The 27,560-nt window shown below is 37.8% G+C and overlaps 1 long non-coding RNA gene across 2 annotated transcripts in view; it reads right to left on the reverse strand.

Annotated features, from left to right (window-relative positions):
• LOC117090239 overlaps positions 1-27,560 on the reverse strand; it is a 164,555-nt gene that overhangs the window by 28,838 nt on the left and 108,157 nt on the right. The window contains exon 9 of one of the 2 annotated variants that reach the window (XR_004439942.1): positions 26,084-26,240. The exons of the other annotated variant lie outside the window; for it this stretch is intronic. This is a non-coding gene — a long non-coding RNA (uncharacterized LOC117090239). The remainder of the gene's footprint in view (positions 1-26,083; positions 26,241-27,560) is intronic. 2 annotated transcript variants of the gene reach the window in all.

Below are 27,560 nucleotides of genomic sequence, written 5' to 3' on the forward strand. Positions count from 1 at the left end.
GGTTAGAAGAAAATACATAGCATTAAGAGAAATACCTAATGTAGATGATGGGTTGATGGGTGCAGCAAACCACCATGGCACGTATATACCTATGTGACAAACCTGCATGTTCTACACATGTATCCCAGAACTTAAAGTATAATTTAAATAAATAAATAAATAACAGAGAAAAAGAAATGCTAAAAGGAGTCCTTCAGGCTGAAAGGAAATAACACTACATAGTAACTTGAGCTGTGGGAAGAAATAAATATCAATGATAAATATAGCTGTATAGGCAAATATAGAAGTTAGTATTTTATATTGTTTGTTTACAACTATATCTTTGCTTCCTATGTGATTTAAAACAAAAATGAATAAAAATAATTATAAATCTATGTTAATTGTTACCCATGTACAAAGATGTAATTTGTGATAATAACAACCCGAGAGGGGGACAGAACTGGATATGATAAAAGTAGAGTTAATGTATATTATTCAAGTTCAGTTGGTATCAATTCAAACTAGATTGTTATAAACTTAGGATGTTAACTATAATTACCATAGTAACCACTAATAATATAACTCAATGAAAGTATTAAAAAGGAAGTAAATAGAGAATGAAGGGCGCGGTGGCTCAAGCCTGTAATCCCAGCACTTTGGGAGGCCGAGACGGGCGGATCACGAGGTCAGGAGATCGAGACCATCCTGGCTAACACGGTAAAACCCCGTCTCTACTAAAAAAAAAATACAAAAAACTAGCCGGGCGAGGTGGCCGGCACCTGTAGTCCCAGCTACTCGGGAGGCTGAGGCAGGAGAATGGCGTAAACCCGGGAGGCGGAGCTTGCAGTGAGCTGAGATCTGGCCACTGCACTCCAGCCTGGGTGACAGAGTGAGACTCCGTCTCAAAAAAAAAAAAAAAAAAATTAAGGCAGTAGTAAAGAAATTGAGGAATAAGAAAGATTTAAAAAATAGCAAAATGGCAGAAGTAAGTTCCCATTTATCAGTAATCACTTTGAATGTCAATGTATTAAACTCACCAATTAAAAGACTGATTGGCAAAATGGAGTTTTAAATGATCCAATTATATACTGTTTACAAGATATTTAGTTTAGACCTAAAGACACAAATAGGTTGGAAGTGAAAGAATGAAAAAGATATTCCATGCAATTAGTAACCAATAGACAGCTAGAGTGTCTGTACTAATACCAGAAAAAATAAATTTTAAGAAAAAGTTAAAACAGACAAAGGACATTGTATGTTGATTTTTAAAAGGTCTTATCAATAAAATATAACAGTTATAAACATACATGAATCAAATAACATAACACCAAAATAAATGAAGAAAACATTGGCAGAATTGGAGAGACAGTTCTACAATATTTAGAAACTTCAATACCTCACTTTCAATTATGAATAGAATACCTAGACAGATGATAAATAATGAAAGAATAGCACTATAAAGCAATTAAACTTAATCGACATATATGGAACAGTCTACCCAACAACAGCAAAATTGATATTCTTTCCAAATCTTCATGGAATATTTTTTAGATCAACACTCTCTTAGGTTATAAAACAACTGTCAATAAATGTTAAAATATGAAATTATACAAAAAATGTTTTCCAACCACAATGGAATGAAGACAGAAGTCAACAACAGAGGGAAGCTGAAAAATATGGAAATAGATGGAAATTAAACAGTATACTCTTAAATAATCAATAGATCAAAGAAGAAATTACTAGAGAAATTAAACTTTGAAATAAATGAAAAAAACCCCACAGTATACTAAATCTTAGGGATATTGCTAAAACAATGATTAGAAGAAAACACATAGTTGTAAATGCCTATTTTATTAAGAAAAAAAGATTATAAATCAGTCAACCATTACATCTAAGGAGCTAGAAAAAGAATAGCAAACTAAATCCAAAGCTAGAAGAAAGGAAGGACATAATAAAAATTAGAACGGAGATGAACAAAAAAGAGAACAGAATAATAAGAACTCTAAACTCACTAAAAATAAACAAAGTGTTAACTCTTTATGATCACAGATTTGGCACTGAATTCTTAGATTTGACATGAAAAGCATGAGCAATGAAGAAAAAGAGATAGGCTGCATAAAAATTAAATTTTTGCACATCAAAATATATTAACACAAAAATAAAATGAAAAGACAATCTATAGAATGGAAAAAATATTTGCCAATCATATATCAGATGAGAGTTTATTATTCAGAATATATAAAGATACATATAGAGAACCCTTACAACTCAACAACAACAAAACAAACTATCCAATTTTAAAATGGGCAAAGGACTTTGAAAAGACATTTCTCTTTGGGGAAATACATGAAAACACACTAATACATGAAAAGTCATTCGACATCACTGATCATTAAGGAAATGTAAATCAAAACCACAATAAAATCACATGCACTTTTTGAAAAATGATACTTTCATTGCTTTCCTCTGAAGAATCCTTTCAGAGCTCATTTTGTCTTTATTACTCAGACTTTAAGATGAAAGGGTTTAGTAAGGGTTTAACTACAGTGCACATCACCGAGGCAGTTGCATTTGAGCATGAGCTGTGGGTAGCAGCAAAACTAAAGTACAACACTGTTCTCCTACAATAAAATAAGGACATATCTGAGAGGTGAGACACACAGGTGGGAAATGCTTTATGCTTTCCCTGAGCTGATGAGATTGTACATATGGATGAAATAATCTTAGAGAAAGAGTGAAAAAATACCAGCAATGGGACCACCACTCAGCAGCACAGTTGTACAATACCTCAGTACGTCTTTGAGAAAGGTATCAGAACAGGCAAGGTGGACCACTTAATTAAATTCACAGAAAAAGTTTGGGATTTCCAAGTATGTACAAAACAAGCTTTTTGTCTGTATGTAACAAAGTTTGTCATCTGAGTAAAGTATTGGCATAAGGTCTACATAATTTCATGTATCATCTTACTGTTTCTTCTTAACATTTTCCAGTGTTACCTAAAAATCTGACTCCTTCCATTGTCCCAACTAATATTTTCCTCTTTAAAAATTATGTCATAAGCATTAAAGTATAGTAAATGAAAAAAAAAGAAAAAACATGAGATACCACTTCACACACACTAGGATTATTACTTTTTTTTTTGAGACGGAGTCTCACTCTGTTGCCCAGGCTGGAGTGCAGTGGTGTGATCCCGGCTCACTGCATCATCCACCTCCCAGGTTCAAGCGATTCTCCTGCCTCAGCCTCCCGAGTAGCTGGGACTACAGGTGCATGCCACCATGCCCAGCTAAGTTTTTGTGTTTTTAGTAGAGATGGGTTTTCACCAGGATGGTCTCAATCTCCTGACCTCATGATCTGCCCACCTCATCCTCCCAAACGGCTGAGATTACAGGCATGAGCCACTGTGCCTGGCCAAGATGATTATTAAAAATAATAATAATAAAATGTGTTGAGGATATGGAGAAACAAGAATACTTATCCATCATCGGTGACAATATAAAATGGTATAGCTGCTGTGGAAAACACTCTGGCAGTTACTCAAAAAAGTTAAACACAGAATTACCTTGTGACCCAGAAACCTCACTTCTAGGTCTATACTTCAAACAATTGAAAACAGAACTTGAAGATGGCTGAATAACAGCTCTGTCTGGCAGCTTCCTGCGAGATCAACACAGAAGATGGGTGATTTCTGCATCTCCAACTAAGGCACCCTGGTTCATCTCATTGGGAAGGTTAGGTAGTAGGTGCAGCCCACGGAGGGCAAGCAGAAGCAGGGTGGGCTATCACCTCACCCAGGAAGTGCAAGGAGTTGGGGGCCTCCCTTCCCCAGCTAAGTGAGGGACTGTGCTATCCAGGCCACATACTATGCTTTTCCCATGGTTTTTGCAATTCGCAGACCAGGAGATTCTCTGTGTGCATACAGCAACAGGGCCCTGGGTTTCAGACACAAAACTTGGTGGCTGTTTAGGGAGACACTGAGCTAGCTGCAGGAGTTGTTTTGTTGTTTTGTTTGTTTTATTTTGTTTTGCTTTGTTTTTCATGCTCCAGTGGCACTTGGAACCCCAGTGAGACAGAACCATTCACTCCCCTGGAAAGGGGATTGAAACCAGAGAGCCAAGTGTTCTCACTCAGCAGGTCCCATTACCATGGAGCCCAGCAAGCTGAGAACCACTGGCTTGAAATTCTCACTGTCAGCACAGCAGTCTGAAGTCAACCTGAGAGGATTGAGCATGGTAGTGGGAGGGGCGTCACCATTACTGAGGTTTGAGTAGGCAGTTTTCCTCTGCCAGTACTAAGGACGAGGCAGAACTCAACACAGCATGGCAAAGTGGCTGTGATCAGATGGCCTCTCTAAATTCCTCTTCACTGGCCAGGGCATCTCTGAAAGAAAGACAACAGCCCCAGTCAGGGGCTTATAGATAAAACTCCCATCTCACTGCTTAAGAGCACCTGCGGAAGGGGCAGGTGTGGGTATAGCTTCAGCAGAAATAAACATTCCTGCCTGCCAGCTCTAAAGAGAGCAACAGATCCTGACAAGGAGGGTTCTCCCAGCACAGCACTCCAGCTCTGCTAAAGGACAGACTGCCTCCTCAAGTAGGTCCCTGACCCCTGTGCCTCCTAACTGGGAGAGAGCTCCCAACAGGGATTGACAGACACCTCATACAGGAGAGCTCTGGCTGGCATCACACTGGTGCTCCTCTGGGATGAAGCTTCCAGAGGAAGGAGCAGGCAGCAATCTTTGCTTCTATGCAGCCTCCGCTGGTGATACCCAGACAAATAGGGTCTGGAAGCTTCTGCAGACCTGCAGAAGAGGGGCCTGACTGCAAGAAGAAAAACTAACAGAAAGCAATAATATTAACATCAACAAGAAGAAGTCCCATGCAGAAACACCATCCATAGGTCACCAATTTCAAAGATCAAAGACAGATAAATCCATTAAGATGAGGAAAAAACAGTGCAAAAAGGCTGGAAATTCCAAAAACCAGAATGCCTCTTCTCCTCCAAATGATCAAAACTCCTCTCCAACAAAGGCACAAAACTGGGCTGAGAATGAGTTTGACAAAATGAAAGAAGTAGGCCTCAGAAGGTGGGTAATAACAAATCCTGTAAGCTAAAGGAGCATGTCATAACCCAATGCAAGGAAGTTAAGAACCTTGACAAAAGGTTACAGGAACTGCTAACTAGAATAACCAATTTAGAGAAGAACATAAATGACCTGATGGAGCTGAAAAATACAGCACGAGAACTTTGTGAAGCATACATAAGAATCAATAGCCAAATCGATCAAGCGGAAGAAAGGATTATCAGAGATTGAAGATCAACTTACTGAAATGAAGCATGAAGACCAAATTAGAGATAAAAGAATGAAAAGGAATGAACAAAGCCTGCTAAAAATATGGGACTATGTGAAAAGACGAAGCCTACAATTGATTGGGGTCCCTGAAGGTGACAGGGAGTATGGAACCAAATTGGAAAACACCCTTCAGGATATTATCCAGGAGAACTTCCCCAACCTTGCAAGACAGGCCAACATTCAAATTCAGGAAATGCAGGGAACACCACTAAGATACTCTTCAAGAAGAACAACCCCAAGACACATAATTGTCAGATTCTCCAAGGTTGAAGCGCAGGGGAAAATATTAAGCGCAGCCAGAGAGAAAGGTCGGGTTACCTACAAAGGGAAGCCCATCAGAATAAGAGCGGATCTCTCGGCAGAAACCCTACAAGCCAGAAGAGAGTGGGGGCCAATATTCAATATTCTTAAAGAAAAGAATTTTTAACCCAGAATCTCATATCCAGACAAACTAAGCTTCATATGTGAAGGAGAAATAAAATCCTTTACGTACAAGCAAATGCTGAGGGATTTTGTTACCACTAGGCCTGCCTTACAAGAGCTCCTGAAGGAAGCACTAAATATGGAAAGGAACCACCAGTACCAGCCACTGTAAAAACATGCCAAAATGAAAACACCAATGACACTATGAAGAAACTGCATCAACTAATATGCAAAACAGCCAGCTAGCATTATGATGACAGGATCAAATTCACACATAACAACACTAACCTTACATGTAAATGGGCTAAATGCCCCAATTAAAAGATGCAGACTGGCAAATTGGATAAAGAGTCAAGACTCATCAGTGAGCTGTATTCAGGAGACCCATCTCATGTGCTCATAAAAAAGGGATGGAGGAATATTTACCAAGCAAATGGAAAGCCAAAAAAAAAAAAAAAAAAAAAAAAAAGGACTTGCAATCCTAGTCTCTGATAAAACAGACTTTAAACCAACAAAGATCAAAAAAGATGAAGAAGTGCATTACATAATGGTAAAAGAATCAATGCAACAAGAAGAGCTAACTATCCTAAATATATATGCAACCAATACAGGAGCACCCTGATTCATAAAGCAAGTTCTTAGAGACCTACAAAGAGAGACTCCCATACAGTAATAGTGGGAGACTTTAGCACACCACTGTCAATATTTGACAGATCAATGAGACAGAAAATTAACAAGGATATTCAGAACTTGAACTCAGCTCTGGATCAAGCTGACCTAATAGACATCTACAGAACTCTCCACCCCAAATCAACAGAATATACATTCTTCTCAGCACCACATCACACTTATTCTAAAATTGACCACATAATTGGAAGTAAAACACTCCTCAGCAAATGCAAAATAAAGGAAATCATAACAGTCTCTCGTACCACAGTGCAATCAAATTAGAACTTAGGATTAAGAAACTCATTCGATACCACACAACCACATGGAAACTGAGCAACCTGTTCCTAAATGATTCCTGAGTAAATAATGCAATTAATGCAGAAATAAGGTATTTGAATTCAATGAGATCGACTTACTGGTTGATGTACTAGAGTCTCTGGGACACAGTTAAAGCAGTGTTTAGAGGGAAATTTATAGCACTAAATGCCAGCAAGAGAAAGTGGGAAAGATCTAAAATCCACACCCTAACATCACAATTAAAAGAACTAGAGAAGCAAAAGCAAACAAATTCAAAAGCAACAGAAGACAAGAAATAACTAAGATTAGAGGAGAACTGAAAGAGATAGAGACACAAAAAAACCTTCAAAAAATCAATGAATCCAGGAGCTGATTTTTTGAAAAGATTAAACATATATATAAACCATTATCCAGACTAATAAAGGAAAGAGAGCAGAATCAAATAGATGCAATAAAAAATGATAAAGGTGATATCACCACTGATGCCACAGAAATACATACTACCATCAGAGAATGCTATAAACACCTCTATGCAAATACACTAGAAAATCTAGAAGAAATGAATAAATTCCTGAACACAAACACCCTCCCAAGACTAAACCAGGAAGAAGTCGAATCCCTGAATAGACCAACAACAAGTTCTGAAATTGAGGCAGCAATTAATAGCCTACCAACCAAAAAAAGTCCTGGACCAGATGGATTCACAGCCGAGTTCTACTAGAGGCACAAAGAGGAGCTGGTACCATTCCTTCTGAAACTATTCTAAACAACAGAAAAAGAGGGAATCCTCCCTAACTCATTTTATGAGGCGAGCATCATCCTGATTCCAAAACCTGGCAGAGACACAATAAAAAAAGAAAATTTCAGGCCAATATCGCTGAGGAACATTGATGTGAAAATCCTCAGTAAAATACTGGCAAACTGAATCCAGCAGCACATCAAAAATCATATCCACCATGATCAAGTCAGCTTCATTCCTGGGATGCAAGGCTGGTTCAACATACACAAATTAATAAATGCAATCCATCACATAAGCAGAACCAATGACAAAACCCACATGATTATCTCAATACATGCAGAAAAGGCCTTCAATAAAATTCAACACACTTTCAAGCTAAAAACTCTCAATAAACCAAGTATTGATGGAACATATTTCAAAATAGCAAGAGCTATTTATTTCAAAACCATAGCCAATATCATACTGAATGGGCAGAAGCTGGAAGCATTCCCTTTGAAAACTGGCTTAAGACAAGGGTGCCCTCTCTTACCACTCCTATTCAATATAGTATTGGAAGTTCTGGACAGAGCAATCAGGCAAGAGAAAGAAATAAAAGGCATTCAAATGGAATGAGAGGAAGTCAAATTCTCTCTGTTTGCAGATGACAGGAATGTATATTTAGAAAACCCCATCATCTCAGCCTACAAACTTCTTAAGCTGACAAGCAACTTCAGCACTCTCAGGATAAAAAATTGATGTGCAAAAATCACAAGCATTCCTATACACCAATAATAGACAAGCAGAGAGCCAAATCATGAGTGAACTCCCATTCACAATTGCTACAAAGAAATAAAATATCTAGGAATACAACTTACAAGGGAGATGAAGGACCTCTTCAAGGACAGCTACAAACCACTGCTCAAGGACATCAGAGAGGACACAAACAAATGGAAAACGTTCCATGCTCATGGATGAGAAGAATCAATATCATGAAAATGGCAATACTACCCAAAGTAATTTATAGATTCAACGCTATTCCCATCAAGGTATCATCAACTTTCTTCATAGAATTAGAAAAATCTACTTTAAATTTCATATGGAACCAAAAAAGAGCCTGCATAGCCAAGACAATCCTAAGCAAAAAGAACAAACCTGGAGGCATCACACTACCTGACATCAAACTGTACTACAAGACTACAGTAATGAAAACAGCACGGTAGTGGTACCAAAACAGATATGTAGACCAATGGAACAGATAAGAGGACTCAGAAATAATGCCACACAACTACAATCATCCAATTTTGAACAAATCTGACAAAAACAAGCAATAGGGAAATCATTCTCTATTTAATAAATGGTGCTGGGAAAACTGACTAGCCATATGCAGAAAACTGAAACTGGACCCTTCCTTATACTGTATACAAAAATTAACTCAAGATGGATTAAAGACTTACATGTAAAACCTAAAACTATAGAAACCCCAGGTGAAAACCTAGGCAATATTACTCAGGACATAGGCGTGGGCAAAGACTTCATGACTAAAACACCAAAAGCAATGGCAATAAAAGCCAAAGTAGACAAATGGGATCTAATTAAACCAAGGAGCTTCTGCACAGCAAAAGAAACTGTCATCAGAGTGAATAGGCAACCTACAGAATGGGAGAAAATTTTTGCAATCTACCCATCTGACAAAGATCTAATGTCCAGAATCTACAAGGAACTTAAACAAATTTAGAAGAAAGAAATGAACAACTCCATCAAAAAGTGGTGAAGGACCTGAACAGACACTTCTCAAAGGAAGACATTTATATGCTTCGCTTCTAAGAGGGGCGAATAGGAACAGCTCCGGTCTGCAGTTCCCAGCAAGATCGATGCAGAAGATGGTTATTTCTATGTTTTCAACTGAGGTACCTGGTTCATCTCTCTGGGACTGGTTGGACAGTGGGTGCAGCCCATGGATGGTGAGCTAAAGCAGGGCAGGTATCACCTCACCTGGGAAGCACAAGGGATTGGGGAATTTGTCTTTCCTAGCCAAGGGAAGCAGTGACAGACTGTATCTGGAGAAATGGTACACTCCTGACAAAATACTGCGCTATCTCCACAGTCTTAGCAACCGGCAGACCAGGATATATCCTCCTGTGCCTAGCTCAGCAGGTCCCACTCCCACGTAGCCTTGCTCACTGTTATTGCAGCAGTCTGAGATTGACCTGCCCTGCTGCAGCTGAATGGTGGGAGGGGTGTCTACCATTGCTGAGGCCTGAGTAGCTCAAAATGTAAACAAAGAGGCCTGGAAGCACAAACTGGGTGGAGCCCACCACAGCTCAGCAACGCCTACTGCCTCTATAGATTCCACTTCTGGGGGCAGGGCATAGTAGAACAAAAGGCAGCAGATAGCTTCTGCTGACTTAAACATCCCTGTCTGACAGCTCTGAAGAGAGCAGTGGTTCTCTCAGCATGGCATTCGAGCTCCAAGAACGGACAGACTGCCTCCTCAAGCAGGTCCCTGACTCCTGTGTAGCCTGACTGGGAAACACTTCCCAGTAGGGGGTCAACAGACACCTCAAACGGGTGGGTGCCTCTCTGGGATGAAGCTTGCAGAGGAAAGATCAGGCAGCAATATTTGCTGTTCTGCAGCCTCTGCTGGTGATACCCAGGCAAACGGGGTCTGGAGTGGACCTCCAACAAACTCCAACAGACCTGCAACTGAGGGGTCTGACTGTTAGAAGGAAAACTAACAAACAGAAAAAAACAGCATCAACATCAACAAAAAGGACATCCACACCAAAACCCCATCTGTAGGTCACCAACATCAAAGATCAAAGGTAGATAAAACCACAAAGATGGGGAAAAACTAGAGCAGAAAAGCTGAAAATTCCAAAAATCAGAGCACCTCCTCTCCTCCAAAGGATTGCAGCTCCTTGTCAGCAACAGAACAAAACTGGATGGAGAATGAATTTGATGAGTTGACAGAAGTAGGCTTCAGAAGGTCCATAATAACAAACTTCTCTGAGCTAAAGGAGCATGTTGCAACATATCACAAGGAAGCTAAAAACCTTGAAAAAAGGTTAGACCAATGGCTAATTAGAATAAACATTGTAGAGAAGACCATAAATGACCTGATGGGGCTGAAAACCATGGCACAAGAACTTCGTGATGGATGCACAAACTTCAATAGCCGATTTGATCAAGTGGAAGAAAGGATATCAGTGATTGAAGATCAAATTAATGAAATAAAGTGAGAAGACAAGATTAGAGAAAAAAGAGTGAAAAGAAACTAGCAAAGCCTCCAAGAAATATGGGACTATGTGAAAAAACCAAATATAAGTTTGATAGGTGTAATGGAAAGTGACGGGGATAGTGGAACCAAGTTAGAAAACACTCTTCAAGATATCATCCAGGAGAACTTCCCTAACCCAGCAAGGCAGGCCAACCTTCAAATTCAGGAAATACAGAGAACACCACAAAGATTCACCTCAAGAAGAGCAGCCCCAAGACACATAATTGTCAGATTCACCAACATCGAAATGAAAGAAAAAATATTAAGGAAGCCAGAGAGGAAGGTCGGGTTACCCACAAAGTGAAGTGCATCAGAATAAGAGCAGATCTCTCGGAAGACCCTACAAGCTAGAAGAGAGTGGGGGCCAATATTCAACATTCTTAAAGAAAAGAATTTTCAACCCAGAATCTCATATCCAGCCAAACTAAGCTTCATAAATGAAGGAGAAATAAAATCCTTTACAAACAAGCAAATGCTGAGAGACTTTGTCACCACCAGGCCTGCCTTACAAGAGCTCCTAAAGGAACCATTAAACATGGAAAGGAAAAACCAGTACCAGCCACTGAAAAAAACATGTCAAATTGTAAAGACCAGAGATGCTATGAAGAAACTGCATCAATTAACAAGCAAAATAATCAGCTAACATGATAATGACAGGATTAAATTCAAACATAACAATATTAACCTTACATGTAAATGGGCTAAATGCCCCAATTAAAAGACACAGATTGGCAAACTGGAAAGAGTCAAGACCCATTGGCATACTGTATTCAGGACACCCATCTCACATGCAGAGACGCACATGGGCTCAAAATAAAGGGATGGAGGAAGATCTACCAACCAATGGAAAGCAAAAAAAAAAAAAAAAAAAAAAAGCAGGGGCTGCAATGGTAGTCTCTGATAAAACAGACTCTAAACCAACAAAAATCAAAAGAGAAAAGGCCACTACATAATGATAAAGGGATCAATTCAACAAGAAGAGCTAACTAGCCTAAATATAAGTGCACCCAATAAAGGAGTACCCCGATTCATAAAGCAAGTCCTTGGAGACTTACAAAGAGACTTAGACTCCCACACAATAATAACGGGAGACGTTAACCCCCCACTGTCAATATTAGACAGATCAATAAGACAGAAGGTTAACAAGGATATCCAGGACTTGAACTCAACTCTGGACCAAGTGGACCTAATAGACATCTACAGAACTCTCCGCCCCATATCAACAGAACATACATTCTTCTCATCACCACATCGCACTTATTCTAAAATTGACCACAAAATTGTTAGTAAAACACTCCTCAGCAAATGTAAAAGAAGAGAAATCACAACATTCTCTCAGACCACAGTGCAATCAAATTAGAACTCAGGATTAAGAAGCTCACTCAAAACTGCACAACTACATGGAAATTGAACAACCTGCTCCTGAATGAGTACTGGATAAATAACAAAATGAAGGCAGAAATAAAGATGTTCTTCGAAACCAATGAGAACAAAGACACAATGTACCAGAATCTCTGGGACACATTTAAAGCAGTCTATAGAGGGAAATTTATAGCACTAAATGCCCACAAAAGAAAGCAGAAAAGAGCTAAAATTGCCACCCTAACATCACAATGAAAAGAACTAGAGAAGCAAGAGCAAACAGATTCAAAAGCTAGCAGAAGGCAAGAAATAACTAAGATCAGAGCAGAACTGAAGATTGAGACACAAAAATCCCTTCAAAAAAACATCAATGAATCCAGGAGCTGGTTTTTTGAAAAGATCAACAAAATTGATAGACCGCTAGCAAGACTAATAAAGAAGAAAAGAGAGAAGAATCAAATAGATGCAATAAAAAATGATAAAGGGGATATCACCACCGATGCCACAGAAGTACAAACTACCATCAGAGAATACTATAATCACCTCTATGCAAATAAACTAGAAAATCTAGAATACATGAATAAATTTCTGGACACAAACACCCTCCCAACACCAAACCAGGAAGAAGTGGAGTCTCTGAATAGACCAATAACAGGTTCTGAAATTGAGGCAATAATTAATAGCCTACCAACCAACCAAAGTCCAAGACCAGATGGATTCACAGCCGAATTCTACCAGTAGTACAAAGAGGAGCTGGTACCATTCCTTCTGAAACTGTTTCAATCAATAGAAAAAGAGTGAATCTTCCCTAACTCATTTTATGAGGTTAGCATCATCCTAATACCAAAACCTGGTAGACAGACAACAAAAAAGAGAATTTTAGGCCAATATCCCTGAGGAACGTCAATGTGAAAATCCTCAAAATACTGGCAAACCAATTCCAGCAGCACATCACAAAGCTTATCCATCATGTCAAGTTGGCATCCCTGAGATGCAAGCCTGGTTCAACATATGCAAATCAATAATTGTTACCATCACATAAACAGAACCAATGACAAAAACCACATGATTATCTCAATAGATGCAGTAAAGGCCTTTGACAAAATTCAACAGTTCTTTATGCTAAAAACTCTCGATAAACTAGATATTGATGGAATGTATCTCAAAATAATAAGAGCTATTTATGACAAACCCACAGCCAATATCATACTGAATGAGCAAAAACTGGAAGCATTCCTTTTGAAAACTGGCACAAGACAAGGATGCCCTCTCTCACCACTCCTATTCAACACAGTGTTGGAAGTTCTGGCTAGGGCAATCAGGCATGAGAAAGAAATCAAGGGTATTCAATTAGGAAAAGAGAAAGTCAAATTGTCCCTGTTTGCAGATGACATGATTCTGTATTTAGAAAACCCCATCATCTCAGCCCTAAATCTCCTTAAGCTGATAAACAACTTCAGCAAAGTCTCAGGATACAAAATTAATGTGCAAAAATCACAAGCATTCCTATACACCAATAATAGACAAACAGAGAGCCAAATCATGAGTGAACTCCCATTCACAATTACTACAAAGAGAATAAAATATCTAGGAATTCAACTCACAAGGGATGTAAAGCACCTCTGCAAGGAGAACTACAAACCACTGCTCGATGAAATAAAAGAGGACACAAACAAATGGAAGAACATTCCGTGCTCATGGATAGAAAGAATCAATATTGTAAAAATGACCACACTGCCCAAAGTAATTTATAGATTCAATGCCATCCCCATCAAGCTACCACTGACTTTCTTCACAGAATTGGAAAAAAACTACTTTAAATTTCATAGGGAACTAAAAAAGAGCCCACATAGCCAAGACAATCCTAAGCAAAAGGAGCAAAGCTGAAGACATCATGCTACCTGATTTCAAACTATACTGCAAGGCTACAGTAACCAAAACAGCATGGTACAGACACCAAAACAGATATATGGACCAATGGAACAAAACAGAGGTCTCAGAAATAACACCACACATCTACAGCCATCTGATCTTTGACAAATCTGACAAAAACAAGCAATAGGGAAAGGATTCCTTATTTAACAAATGGTGCTGGGAAAACTGACTAGCCATATGTAGAAAGCTGAAACTAGATCCCTCCCTTACACTGTATACAAAAATTAACTCAAGATGGATTAAAGACTTAAATGTACGACCTAACATCATAAAAACCCTAGAAGAAAACCTAGGCAATACCATTCAGGACATAGGCATGGGCAAAGACTTCATGACTAAAACACCAAAAGCAATGGCAACAAAAGCCAAAATAGACAAATGGGATCTAATTAAACTAAGGAGCTTCTACACAGCAAAAGAAACTATCATCAGAGTGAACAGGCAACCTACAGGATGGGAGAAAATTTTTGCAATCTACCCATCTGACAAAGGACTAATATCCAGAATCTACAAAGAACTTAAACAAATTTACAAGAAAAAAAAAGAAACAACCCCATCAAAAAGTGGGCAAAGGATATGAACAGACACTTCTCAAAAGAAGACATTTATGCAGCCAACAGACATATGCAAAAATATTCATCATCACTGATCATCAGAGAAATGCAAATCAAACCACAATGAGACACCATCTCATGCTAGTTAGAATAGCGATCATTAAAAAGTCAGGAAACAACAGATGCTGGAGAGGATGTGGAGAAACAGGAATGCTTTTACACTGTTCGTGGGAGTATAAATTAGTTCACCCATTGTGGAAGGCAGTGTGGCGATTCCTCAAGGATCTAGAACTAGAAATACCATTTGACCCAGCAATCCCACTACTGAGCATATACCCAAAGGATTATAAATCATTCTATGATAAAGACACATGCACACATACGTGTATTGAAGCACTGTTCACAATAGCAAAGACTTGGAACCAACCCAAATGTCTATCAGTGATAGACTGGATTGAGTTTGCATCCTTTGTAGGGACATGGATGCAGCTGGAAACCATCATTCTTAGCAAACTATCACAAGAAGAGAAAACCAAACACCGCATGTTCTCACTCATAGGTGGGAACTGAACAATGAGATCACTTGGACTCGGGAAGGGGAACATCACACACTGGGGCCTATCATGGGGAGGGGGGAGGAGGGAGGGATTGCATGGGGGAGTTATACATGATATAAACGTCATGCACATGTACCCTAGAACTTAAAGTATAATTAAAAAAAAAGAAAATGTGGCACATATACACCATGGAATACTATGCAGCCATGAAAAAGGATGAGTTCATGTTCTTTGCAGTAACGTGGATGTAGCTGGAAACCATCATTCTAAGCAAAGTATCACAAGAACAGAAAACCAGACACCACATGCTCTCACTCATACATGGGAGTTGAACAATGAGGACACATGGGCACAGGGAGGGGAACATCACACACTAGAGTCGGTCAGAGGGTGGGAGGGCTGGGGGAGGGATAGCATTAGGAGAAATACCTAATGTAAATGGCGAGTTGATGGGTACAGCAAACCAACATGGCACATGTATACCTATGTAACAAACCTGCATATTGTGCACTTGTACCCTAGAAGTTGAAGTATAATTAATAAATAAATAAATAATAAAAACATTCTTTAAAAGAACACATTTATGCAGCCAACAAACATATGACAAAAAGCTCATCATCACTGGTCATTGGAGAAATGCAAATTAAAACCACAATGAGATGCCATGTCATGCCAGTTAGCATGGTGATCATTAAAAAGTCTGCAAACAACAGACACTGGAGAGGATGTAGAGAAATAGGAACACTTTTACACTGTTGATGGGAGTGTAAATTAGTTCAGCCATTGTGGAAGACAATGTGGTGATTCCTCAAGGATCTAAAACCAGAAATGTCATTTGACCCAGCAATCCCATTACTGGGTATATACCCAAAGGAATATAAATCATTCTACCATAAAGAAGCATGCACACGTATGTTTATTGCAGCACTATTTATAGTAGCAAAGACTTGAAACCAACTCAAATGCCCACCAATGATAGACTGGATAAAGAAAATGTGGCACATACACACCATGGAATACTATGCAGTCATAATAAAAGAATGAGTTCATGTCCTTTGCAGGGACATGGATGAAACTGGAAACTGTCATCCTCAGCAAACTAACCAAAACCAAACACCGCATGTTCTCACTTATAAGTGGGAGCTGAACAATGAGAACACATGGACACATGGAGTGGATCATCACACACTGGGGCCTGTTGGGAGGTCGGGAGAGAGGGGAGAGAGAGGATTAGGACAAATACCTAATGCATGTGGGGCTTAAAACCTAGATGACAGGTTCATAGCTGCAGCAAACCACCATGGCACATGTATACCTATGTAACAAACCTGCATATTCAACATAGAGCAGGACTCAAACTACTACTTGCTCATGAATATTCATAACATTCACAATAGCCAAAAGGGGAAAATAACCCAAATGTCCAAGAATGGATAAATGGATAAACAATTTGTGCTACATAAAAAATATATATATATATTATTTGGTTACAAAAAACAATGAAGTGTTAATAGACACTACAACTTGGATGAAACTCAAAAATTATGTTAAATGAAAGAAGCCAGACACAAAAGATCACCTGTTGTATAATTTCTTGTATATGAAATATGCAGAAAAGGCAAATCCATACAGACAGAGAGCAGAGGAGTGTTTGCTAGGGTATGGGTGGAGAAGGAAACAGGGAATGAGTGCTTGATGAGTATAGGGCGTTATTCTGGGGTGATGAAAGAGTTTTAAAACTAAAGAGAGGTGGCTATTGCACAATGCTGTGAGTGCTCTAAATATGACTGAATTGTACACTTTAAAATGGTTAACTGTGTGTTATGTGAATCTCATATAAGAAAAAACACTATACAAGTTCTACTCATTAGAGCTTCACCATTTTTTGAAAAACTTGAAAAGTTACATTTGTCAATAAAAGGAAGGAAAGAGCTATTAGTCTTTAAATGTAATTTTAATGACTGTAAACTTTTCAGTCATCTTAAAATTTATTTGACATGTTCTATCAGATATATATTTGGACAAATTTTTTCATTAATGGTGGTTCTTAAGACTTTAAGGAGATCATCATTAGAATGTCTTGATCAGGAATTGAATGTAGCCATTTCAAGCACAGGATTAAAAAAATGTATTTGTAACATTTCAAGATCCTCCTTCAACTATTTGAAAAGATTTTTTGGAAGTTCTTTTTATTTACAAATTCACTATTTAAGATATCTATCCTCTACTACATTTTGTTAAATTTTTCTTATCATTATTATATAGTATAAGGATGTTTCATTTTTTTACCAAATGCCATACTGGAATTAATCCTAATTAATTCCAAATTTATAAATATATTAACTAAATAAGATTTTCTGTGTGTACCATGATATGAAAAATGTTAAAAAGTTAAGAAGTATCTGCACCTCAAAATAAATTCAATATTGTACCTTTTATTGCTAAGTCTTGTATTCCCAAGTAGATCAAAATTTGCTCAAGAAATGTGATGATGCCTTCAATCGCTATACTCTTATATTTTCCATAACAAACAGTGTGAGTAGCTCAATAAATCCCTGTTGAACTGAACTGTATCACAAGGAAAATATTCCACTCTGTGAGGTTAGTGCAAGCCTGGCCTTGAGCTGTTTACTTTGCAACAAGCATAACACCATATCCAGAAAGACTTATGGTAAATATTTGACTGTCTATAAAATCTCAGGAGCTCTTTTACTTTCATTCACTTTCAACTGTGGTCTTCCTATTTCCCCAAGCCACCAGAAGGGCTTGTGTGCCTTAGGCTGGAGCCACGTGTGCTCATGATTGTTGACTGAAGTTGTGTCCCCTCGTGGAACATTAGCCTTGAACTGGTGTTGTCATGGGACCATGGACAATCTACTCAACAAACAGGAAAACGAGATTGCCCTTCCACGGAATTGAAAATCAAATGGAGATGAAACAGTCTATTTCATAGGGATCTGAAAAATACCTTCTATTTCAACACTCTCTCCTTGTGAAGAGGAAAAAAAAAACCTGTGTGTTTTGATTTGCTCGCTTGTTTCTCATTGAAAAATAAATCAGAAGTTCCAACTTAACCAATTGGAAATTAACTGTATTTGCATGCTCCACTGCCAGAAACCATGCCAGGTGTTTTCTTCTCCTGACACAACAGAAGCGGGTGGGGAGGATCTCAACTGAGGCAGGAGGAAGGGGATATGCCAGGCCAGATTTAAATGTGGGTATGAATTTCTATGAAGTTTATGTGGTCATTTTGAAATAAAACTTCATTATTTACCCTGTTTACAAGAGTTTTTTAGAATTATACAGAATAAATAATAGCTCATAGAACAAGAAAGGACAAATGAGGACTAACTGAGATTATTGCCAAGTCTCAAGGCTATTTTTACTCACAGAATGAGAGAGGAAGGAGTCAGGATATATGGGCTCAATCTCTTTAAGTGTCCGGCATTTCCACCAAGGGGCTCTGCACAAACCTCAGAAGCATATACCTAGTTAAAGCCTAGTTAAAGCCAGCCACATGCACTTATTTCTAGAGAGAATGTCTCATACTGAACATGCACTTACCATTTTTCTATTCACATTGTCTTTGGTCCTCACAGCATGAACACATACTGTGCTGTACATCATGGCTGCTTGGCCCTAGAGAATCAGGCCCCTAAAACTGTCTTTGTTGCCCATGGAGTTGCATCTAACACTAAGCTATTTCTGGGATTTTTGAGAGTAAAGTAGCTTATTACTGAGGTATTAACTGAAGGGGAGGCTGAGAATGGAAGAGGAAAATGTGTTAAGCCAATGGCACTAACCTTTAGCTGACCAGGAGAAGAAAATGAGAAATGATTTCCACGAAGCTGAGGACATTACTCTTGAGTCATAGTCTCCTTACTATGCCATCCACATTTTACCAAAAGGAGAAGGAGGGGTGAGGGAATGTTAGGAGCCATAAATAATTTTTTTCTGTTTCTGAAATCCAAGGTTTTCCAGCAAGCATATTTCAGTCTAAGATGTGCTCCCTTTCAAACAGGGACATATTGAACACAGCGTGCTGGATGGGGAAAGCAGTGTAGAAACCATAGCTGATTCCTCTGCTTTACAGATGCCAATGCTGTCTATTGTTTCAATTCACAAAATAAGTTGATGTGAGAAACCTGGGATTCTTGGCCTTCAGACCTCTTCTCTTTTCACCTCACCACATTCTGTAATCATTGACAAATTTCAATCCTAAAATGCATCTTAAACAGGGAACTTTTCTATTTTCATTAACCAGAACTTCACAAACGGAGGAAAAATACCAGTGAGCCAAACAACAAATTAATTATATTTATATAAATCCATCCACCAAAAGCCGATTTTATTTACAGTCTGTGCTTGCCTAACTACTCTTGTGTGATTGCATAACTCACATTATTGTTTATCAACATGTGTTAAGATAGAACTGTCTGTATTTTATTAACCCTGAAGTTTTCAGAATAATGTTATAAATTTTGACAGTATTTGTAGAGGTTAAGATAAATTGGTGCAGTTTAGATAGTATGATAACCAGGAACCAAAAAATACTCAAATCCCATTCTATCAACCCACCCTCTTCCCTACATGCTCCTGAGGAACCAAACAGCTGATGAACCCATCCTACTAAAAGTCCATCAGAGGCCTTAGATGCCAGCAAACAGCATTCTGTCTTAGACTTGGGGGATCTACTTTACCAGGCCTAAATAAAGTGTTCTACTTCTCATTACAAATTAAAATCTGAGAACCAGCATGTTCAGACAATCTCCAGGGAGAGTTGTTGAATCTATACAAAAGATCTTGGCTTAACAGGCTCTCTCAGAGATATAAGGGCAGAGGCAGAGTAGAAGAGCATGTTCCTGAATATGAATTGCCTTTTAAGGCGGCGACCTTGCCCGTCAGTGAACATGGTATAAGATGTTTATATAGTGTAACTAAGGTGCAAGACATGGGAAATCTGAAATCAATATATGAATTTAACTTGAGATTGCCTCAGGGCCTTACTGGCAAGGGTTCAGATTGGAGAAAACCGCTAAGCACAAACTTTCTTGGCCAATTCCTGCCTGTCTGACTCTAATGTCAAAGAGAAAATGTGTCTGAGTCTAGCTCACCCAGAGTTTGGCAGGATATTTACACCACTCTGGATCTGGAACAATAGCAACAGTGAACTTTCCCTTTGAGTACCCCCCAGGTCAAAGCTTATCTTCCAGGAGAGCACTCAAGTTAATCATTGGCAGCACATTCTATTCTCCAAGTCAAAAGCAAGCAATTCCCCCCTAGTCTTCACTAAATATTTCTGGAAAACCTCTACTCCTAGTTGGTATCACAAGTCCTTGCTGTTAAAAAAAAAAAAAAATCAAACGTGGGGGTTTGACAAAAACAGTAGATTGAAACTGAATCATAGAAGTTTTTAGCATTCTAGTTATTTTTTTCTTCTTAACTTTTTGCTTTATTTCAATTTGGAAAAAATAAAAAATACATATATATAAATGCGTGTAAACCAGTGAGATTTACAGGGACCCTAAAGTTGTTTGTTAATCGCCATGATACCTGGGCTTCCAACTTTCAACTATACAAACATTGCTTTCCATCTGGTACATTTACTGGTCACTTACTATGTTCAAGGTACTAATCTGTAAGAAGTATTGTGAGGAGTATAAAGATAATCAAGACCCAGTGTAGTCTCTTGAGAATCTTACTATCAAGTAAGAGAGACAAAAAACATCACAAACAATAATATAAAAGCTGCTAAGGCAGTTTATCCTAACATTAAAAGACCATACTTCGGAGTCATGACTACTGGGTTTAAATCCCACTTCAGTCATGTATTCGCCTGTGAAACTTCAGCAAAGATATTGACTACTCTGAGCCTCAGTGTCCTCACCTGTAAAGTAGAAGTAATTTTAAAACGTATCAAAATTATGATTTTTTAAGGGTTAAATGATATTTTTTCCATTCTCCAAGTTAAAATGGCTGGTTCATATTAAGAACTCAATAAATGTAGCTATAATTATGTAAAGGGTGGCATGAACAAAAATATATGAATACAGATATGTGCTTAAAAGACAGCCTCTGCAATCACTGAACAAGTCCAATTCTTGGCCCTCTTTTGACAGGTGACAGAGAAAGAGAGAGAGAGAGTAGACAGAAAGACTGATAGACAAATAGATAATAAAATATGAAAACCAGCTTGCTTTCACCCAACAGAACTTTGGGAGATAATTATCTCACATTATTACATAAAGAAAAATTGAATTCGTTTAAATGACAGCTAGTGTCCATCTTTCTTTTCCTAATTCCCTGTCTAGAGCAGTGCTAGTTGTTTGATTGCCCCTCGCAGTGGAATATTTCCTTCTTCTTTCTTTGACTGGAATGCCCTTTGGGGTGAAGATTCTAAGGCCAGGTCCACACTAAAAGCAAAAATAAACATGAGAGTCTTTTAAGTAAAATATTGATATAAAAAGCCCATCAAATCAGTACACTAAGAAAGAGTGAATAATTCCCAAAAGTCTAGAATTCCCAAATCTCAATGATAATGCTGGAATGAACTATTTATTTTTAAGAAATAGTTCAAAATGCTGGAATGAACTATTTATTTTGAAGAAATTGTTAAGAAAGATCTAATTAGTATAAATTATCATTGTGGGTTAATTCATTTATTAAAAATTATTTACTGAATACTTATAGTATGCCAGGTGTTGTTATAAGTATCAAAGATAGAACAGAACAAAACACAATAAAAACCCCTGTTTTTATAAAATTAATATTGGCAATTCAATATCATTGGGTTGGCTATGTGCTTAGAATGATCTTTGTAGCACCATAGGGAATACTAACAATATAAATGTTACTGAGTATTGATCTCCTGGTGCTTTGTATCTCAGTAAGCCATGGAGGTGGAGTGAAAATAAGATTTGCTCATATGAAGGTGCCCATTGCAATGTAAAGCAAAGCAATCAATGCACGACAAGAGTTTAAGGCAAAACAAGTGGCTCAGGGTATCACAGTTCAAAAAACCTGAACGTGCTTTGTACTTAGTAGGCGTATTTGAAAAGTAAATTCTTCTTTTTGCAAGCAGAGTTTTTGAAAAACAATTTTGTGGAAGTTGAGAAGGACCAAGAAAAATTAGAAAAATGGTAGAATATACATAATCAAAATAAGGTGGGTTACAGTGTCTCTATTATTGCTTATCTCTTTGCTTGCTCAAAGAATACTCTATAATTTACTAAAACTGGGAGTAAAATAGCACTTTGTGGGTCCTGAAACTTTGATGTAACCTTGTTATTTAAACTCATATTGTCAGTTACAGATTAATATTGACTAAGGCATTCAAATTACACAAAATTGTATTTTATGTAGCCAAGTAAAGTGACTGCCAAATGCATTGGATTGACGTCCAACTTTAGACCATAGACAACTTGCAGACTGCCTGACACTAAACTTACTTGATTAAATTTTCCAGTCTCACTGTTTTCCAATAATGGTTTCTAAACTACCTTATTCATATAGTTAAAAAGGCAATGAAAACAATATTTTTTGGTGGGAGGGCAGAGTATGAGTGAAGCTGTTTTGTTTCTGCTTTCTTAATCTTTTCTTCCTTTTTTTCCCCCTAAGGTCAGAACATCATTTCCAAAATTTAGTTTATAAAAAGAGGTAAATTCAAGTATTTCTAATGATGGAGGCAGATGGATGGGGCTTGCTATTATGTTTTCCAAGCTTGTTAAAAGCCAGGACTGAGGGATGGCATTATGGTTTATAATCAACAATTCTAAGAACTAGAACTTTTCTGTATGGAATCTTGTTTGGCAGTTTCATCTTTTTCCACAACTATAAAAAACTTACTGCTTTCTGATACATTAACATGTTTATTTTAAACATTTTTCAGCATGCTTGTTTCCTCAAATACATGCTTCCTTTCCTTACTGCACTTATAATCTTTTGACAGAAACAAATACACTAATTGTTTAAGATCATAATCTAAAGCGCAACTGCTAGGTGTGACCCAAGTTTGAAACTCTCAAACTTCTAAATTCCAAGTGAAAAATGATTATATTCTGGGTAGAGTTGCCCCTAAACACTTTTATACACAAGATGACCAAGTATACATCACAGATCAGTAGTTAAATAGCTACACTTAAAGCCCTGGAAATGAATATTGAGGAAACCCAGTTTGCATATTAAGAAAAAGGGAACTAGCATGTATTTTAGAAGAAAGGTCTAGTAAGCCAAGCAATCTAGCTTTTTAGGAAAATTGCTATTTTAAACATGGGCTACATTGAACTGAGTTCAACCACGATTACTCACGGATTTAATGACGATCAACAAATAGGCAATGATCACAGCTCCATTAGAGTAGCTGCTAAACATACCTAGAGGTAAACCAGAATGTGAGATAAAAATTGACCTGCTGTCCAATATGAGACAGAAGTCCTTAGGGCCCCTGCAAAGAGCTATGCAAAATCTACAAAGTTTGTGGCAGCAGAGGGACGGGCTTTCTTAAGTCACAATAGTGTGTCCTATATCACAACAGTGGTATTCAATAGATAGTGCCACCATTGTAACTAACTATATAAATCGTTAGCAAGTTATTCAAATGTGTGAAATTTGAGGAGGAAAAGAGAAGGTTGGAAATATATGCATGGGGCCAGCAAACATGCTGTGACCCTCAGCATATTCCTTTATACTGGTGGCCAGTGACACTGGAAATTCTCCAGAAAACCAATCTCTCCACTTCAATTTTGGAAGGTGCTCTCATAAATGAGGCATTTACCTCTAAGAACTAACTCCCGCTTAGCTTTTAGAATTCCTATTCTTAATTCTTATAAACCAGTTTTAAATAGTTATTCACTATACATAAAATGTATTTGCTGACAGCCTAGTAATTCTCTAAATGATGTCACCAAATCCTCAGACAGAACCAAACCTCTAAAAGAACCTCCTCATTTCAACAGACAGAATGCGAGCCCATTGGAATGCCAACAGCTGTGGCCAAAACAAATATCATTTCTTCTAAAATTAGAGTGCTTCTATTATAGTGTCTTTGGGCTCTTGCAGGGGAGGGGTCCCGGTTGTTCTTCAACACTTCCCCAGACAGTTAATATACTGACAGTTATACAGAGTTTGTCCCTGCAGTAAGTCTAGTATGATTAATTGACTCACAGCACTGCTTGTGTACAGAAAAACAACACTGTTGACAGTGATTGTTAAATGCCAAAATTTTAAAAGACTATATATGACAGATAGCCCATTCTGTCTTGTGAACTAACTGCCTAGACGAGTTGGGAGTGGGTGAAAATTGGGAATGAAAAAGTGGAAGAGGTAAAGAGTAATTATTTACTTTTCACTGTGCATAGAACACTATATATTATGCAGCAAAATGAACTTAACATATGTTCCATAAACTGCATGTAATCTATTGGGTAAAACAACCTGAAACCCATAAAAAAGACCTTAGGACACATCAAAGCAACATTCTAGTGAATGTCTCTACAAGCACTACTTTACACTCTCAAGGATGGTTCTCAACCAGAAACAATGTTACACACCACAGGCATTTGGAAATTGTCTAGAGATATTTTTGGTTGTCACAGCTGAGGAGGATGAGATTTACTGGCATGTAGCCAGTAGAGGCCAGAGATGCTGCTAAACATCCTACAATGCACAGAACAAGCCATTGACAGATACTTATCTGACCCAGAATGTCAATACTGCTGAGATTGAGGGACCTTGCTCTAAAAACAGTACTATCCAGTAAAAATTTAATGTGAGCCACATATGTCTTTTTAACATTTCTAACTGTTTTATTGTGAAATATAGAAAAAAGAAATGGGAAATTAAATTAATATTTTATTTAACCTAATATATCCAAAATATTATAATTTCAACATGGAATCAATATTTTTAAAATTATTCAGGTATTTTAGAGTCTCATTATTTTGGTAGTAATTCTTCAAAATCCACTGTCTTTTACATGTATAGCATACCTCACTTCAGGTTAACCACATTTCAAGTGGCTAATGGCTACCCTATTGTAAAGCGTGTTTCTCAAGGTTTAGAAATAGATATTTCACTTTGTTGTTCATGAAAGAAGTCCTCTCCCAAGCTTATACCAAAGATTTTTCTAGTTCTAAACAAGTGCCATGACAGACAAAATTGAAGATGCTGTTTGGAAAGCCTCAAAGGGTCATACGTAAGGAGCAAGTGGATTTAAAAAAAGAGTTGTCTACCACAGGCTGATGAATATTGACTTTATTAACTGAATGGTAAATGAAATCGAATAGGACACAGTCGAAGAGCATTGCTGAATGCTTGGAATATAGAGCACATGAGTCCACTTACCCACAACATTTGAATTATTCAGAATGTATTAAAACTGGTTATCTAACAGAAATATTGTAAGTCTTAAAGACTCTTTTTCTTCCACCCAAAATGTAAAACAACTTTTGAATAACAAATTAAAAAGGTTCAAGTCCCAGATCAGTCAGCAACACTTATTTAGCGAACACTGTACATGGACCATGATATTATGCAATAAAAGGGGATTAAAAACAGCTCCTTTGAATTGCTTACAATCTGCCTGGGGATAAATAAATGATAACATATGAAAACAATTTTAGGTCATTTACAATGCAACATTTTACTGAGTGCTTCTATAGATGCTACTTTATACTCTGGGGTGTTTTTAAATAAGATAGTTCCCTTTGTTAATGTAGAAATAGCTGAATATCACCGAAATCTATTAAAATTTACTGCCCCTGAATCAGTCTGCTAAGCCAATTACAAACAATTGAATGCAGATTTGTTTTGGAGCACACAAGTATAATTAGTTAAATCATTTTTTACTCTTTTAAAAAAGTTCCTCATGTTATATTTTCAGAAAGGGGAAATTTCATGGTGAGATTTCATAAAAATTTTGACCATACGAATGTCACAAAATAGTAAATCATTCTTTCTCACCTCTATTCTCAAATTGTAAATAGATTCAGATGTGCATACAGCAATGGCACCTTTATGAGGTAACAGGTGAAACCACACTTTTACGAGGATTGGAGGACCCAAACCACAAGATCAAGTTTGTGTCTTCTTTTGTCCTGAGTTTAATGCCAAATATATCCTGAAAGTGGAAAACACACTGTTATTTGCATATATTTTCTAGCATTTTTGTAAGCAAGGCAAGAGTCTGAGCCTAGTTCTTAGAACTTTTAGCCAAGTACAGAAATAGTTGTGAATGTGGGCAAAAAGGATACACACTGATTGGAAAAATCATCTCAAACATCTAGCTAGGCAAAGATAGCTAGAAATATTAGATCTGTGCCAAGTGTGCCTGAAATTCCTTCCACTTAATCACATTTTAATTCAATGTTTCATATGCTGTTTTCTAAATGAATAGAATTAGTGCTGCAAATAATGAAAATCACAATTGGGTAAATGGTCAGACTTTAACTCTTTAAGGTTTAAAATTTTTCTTTACAATTCAAGAATGAAAAACAAATAATTATCCTCAGCAAACTAACACAGGAACAGAAAACCAAACACCACATGTTCTCACTTATAAGTGGGAGCTGAACAGAGAGAACACATAGACACAGGGAGGGGAACGACACACTGGGGCCTGTCGGAGGGGAGGAAGAGCCTTAGGAAAAATAACTAATATACTCTGGGCTTAGTACCTAGGTGATGGGTTGATGGGTGCAGCAAACCACCATGGCACATGTTTACCTGTGTAACAAACCTGCACATCCTGCACATGTACCCCAGAACTTAAAATAAAAATAAAAATTTAAAAAATGGGACAAAGGACATGAATAGACATTCTTCCAAAGAAGATATATAAATGGCCAATAAACACATGAAAAGATGCTCAACATCACTAACAATTATAGGAGATTAAAAAAAAATCTCTAGCGTGACATCAGCAAGATGGCTGGCTACAGACACCTGGCCCTCATTCCCCCAACAAGAAAGGACAAAAGCAATGAAAAAACATTTAACATTTGAATGGAGTGTTGAAAGGAGAGTGCTGGAGTGCAGTGAGGATGTAGAGAGACAGCTGTGGTAATTGGAAGCACAGAGGAAACTGTGGATGCAAAGTCTGCAACCTCATCTCCCTCACCCCCATCAGATCAGTCCATAAATAGGAGGGACTTCCCTTTTTGGGGAAAAGGTAAGCACAAGATCCCCACAAGTCCCCATTGCCATTGCAGACACCTACAGTTCTTACTACAGGAGAATCCCACAGCACTTGCAAGCCTTGAGTCCAGTTTGGAGAGCTGCCAGAAATTCACAAAGCTGCATTGCTCCGGATTAGGAGGGTAAGATGAGCACTCCCCACCCTTCACGCACTGCCTGTGAGTCAAGCTAGTATAGCACCATACCATCTGGAGATCAGTGCCACCTCTGGAGTGTGCGCTCCTCTGGGATCAAGTAGCCAGAG

The sequence above is a fragment of the Trachypithecus francoisi genome, unplaced genomic scaffold, assembly GCF_009764315.1.
Source record: "Trachypithecus francoisi isolate TF-2019V2 unplaced genomic scaffold, Tfra_2.0 Lachesis_group11, whole genome shotgun sequence".
NCBI classification, from domain to species: Eukaryota; Metazoa; Chordata; class Mammalia; order Primates; family Cercopithecidae; genus Trachypithecus; species Trachypithecus francoisi.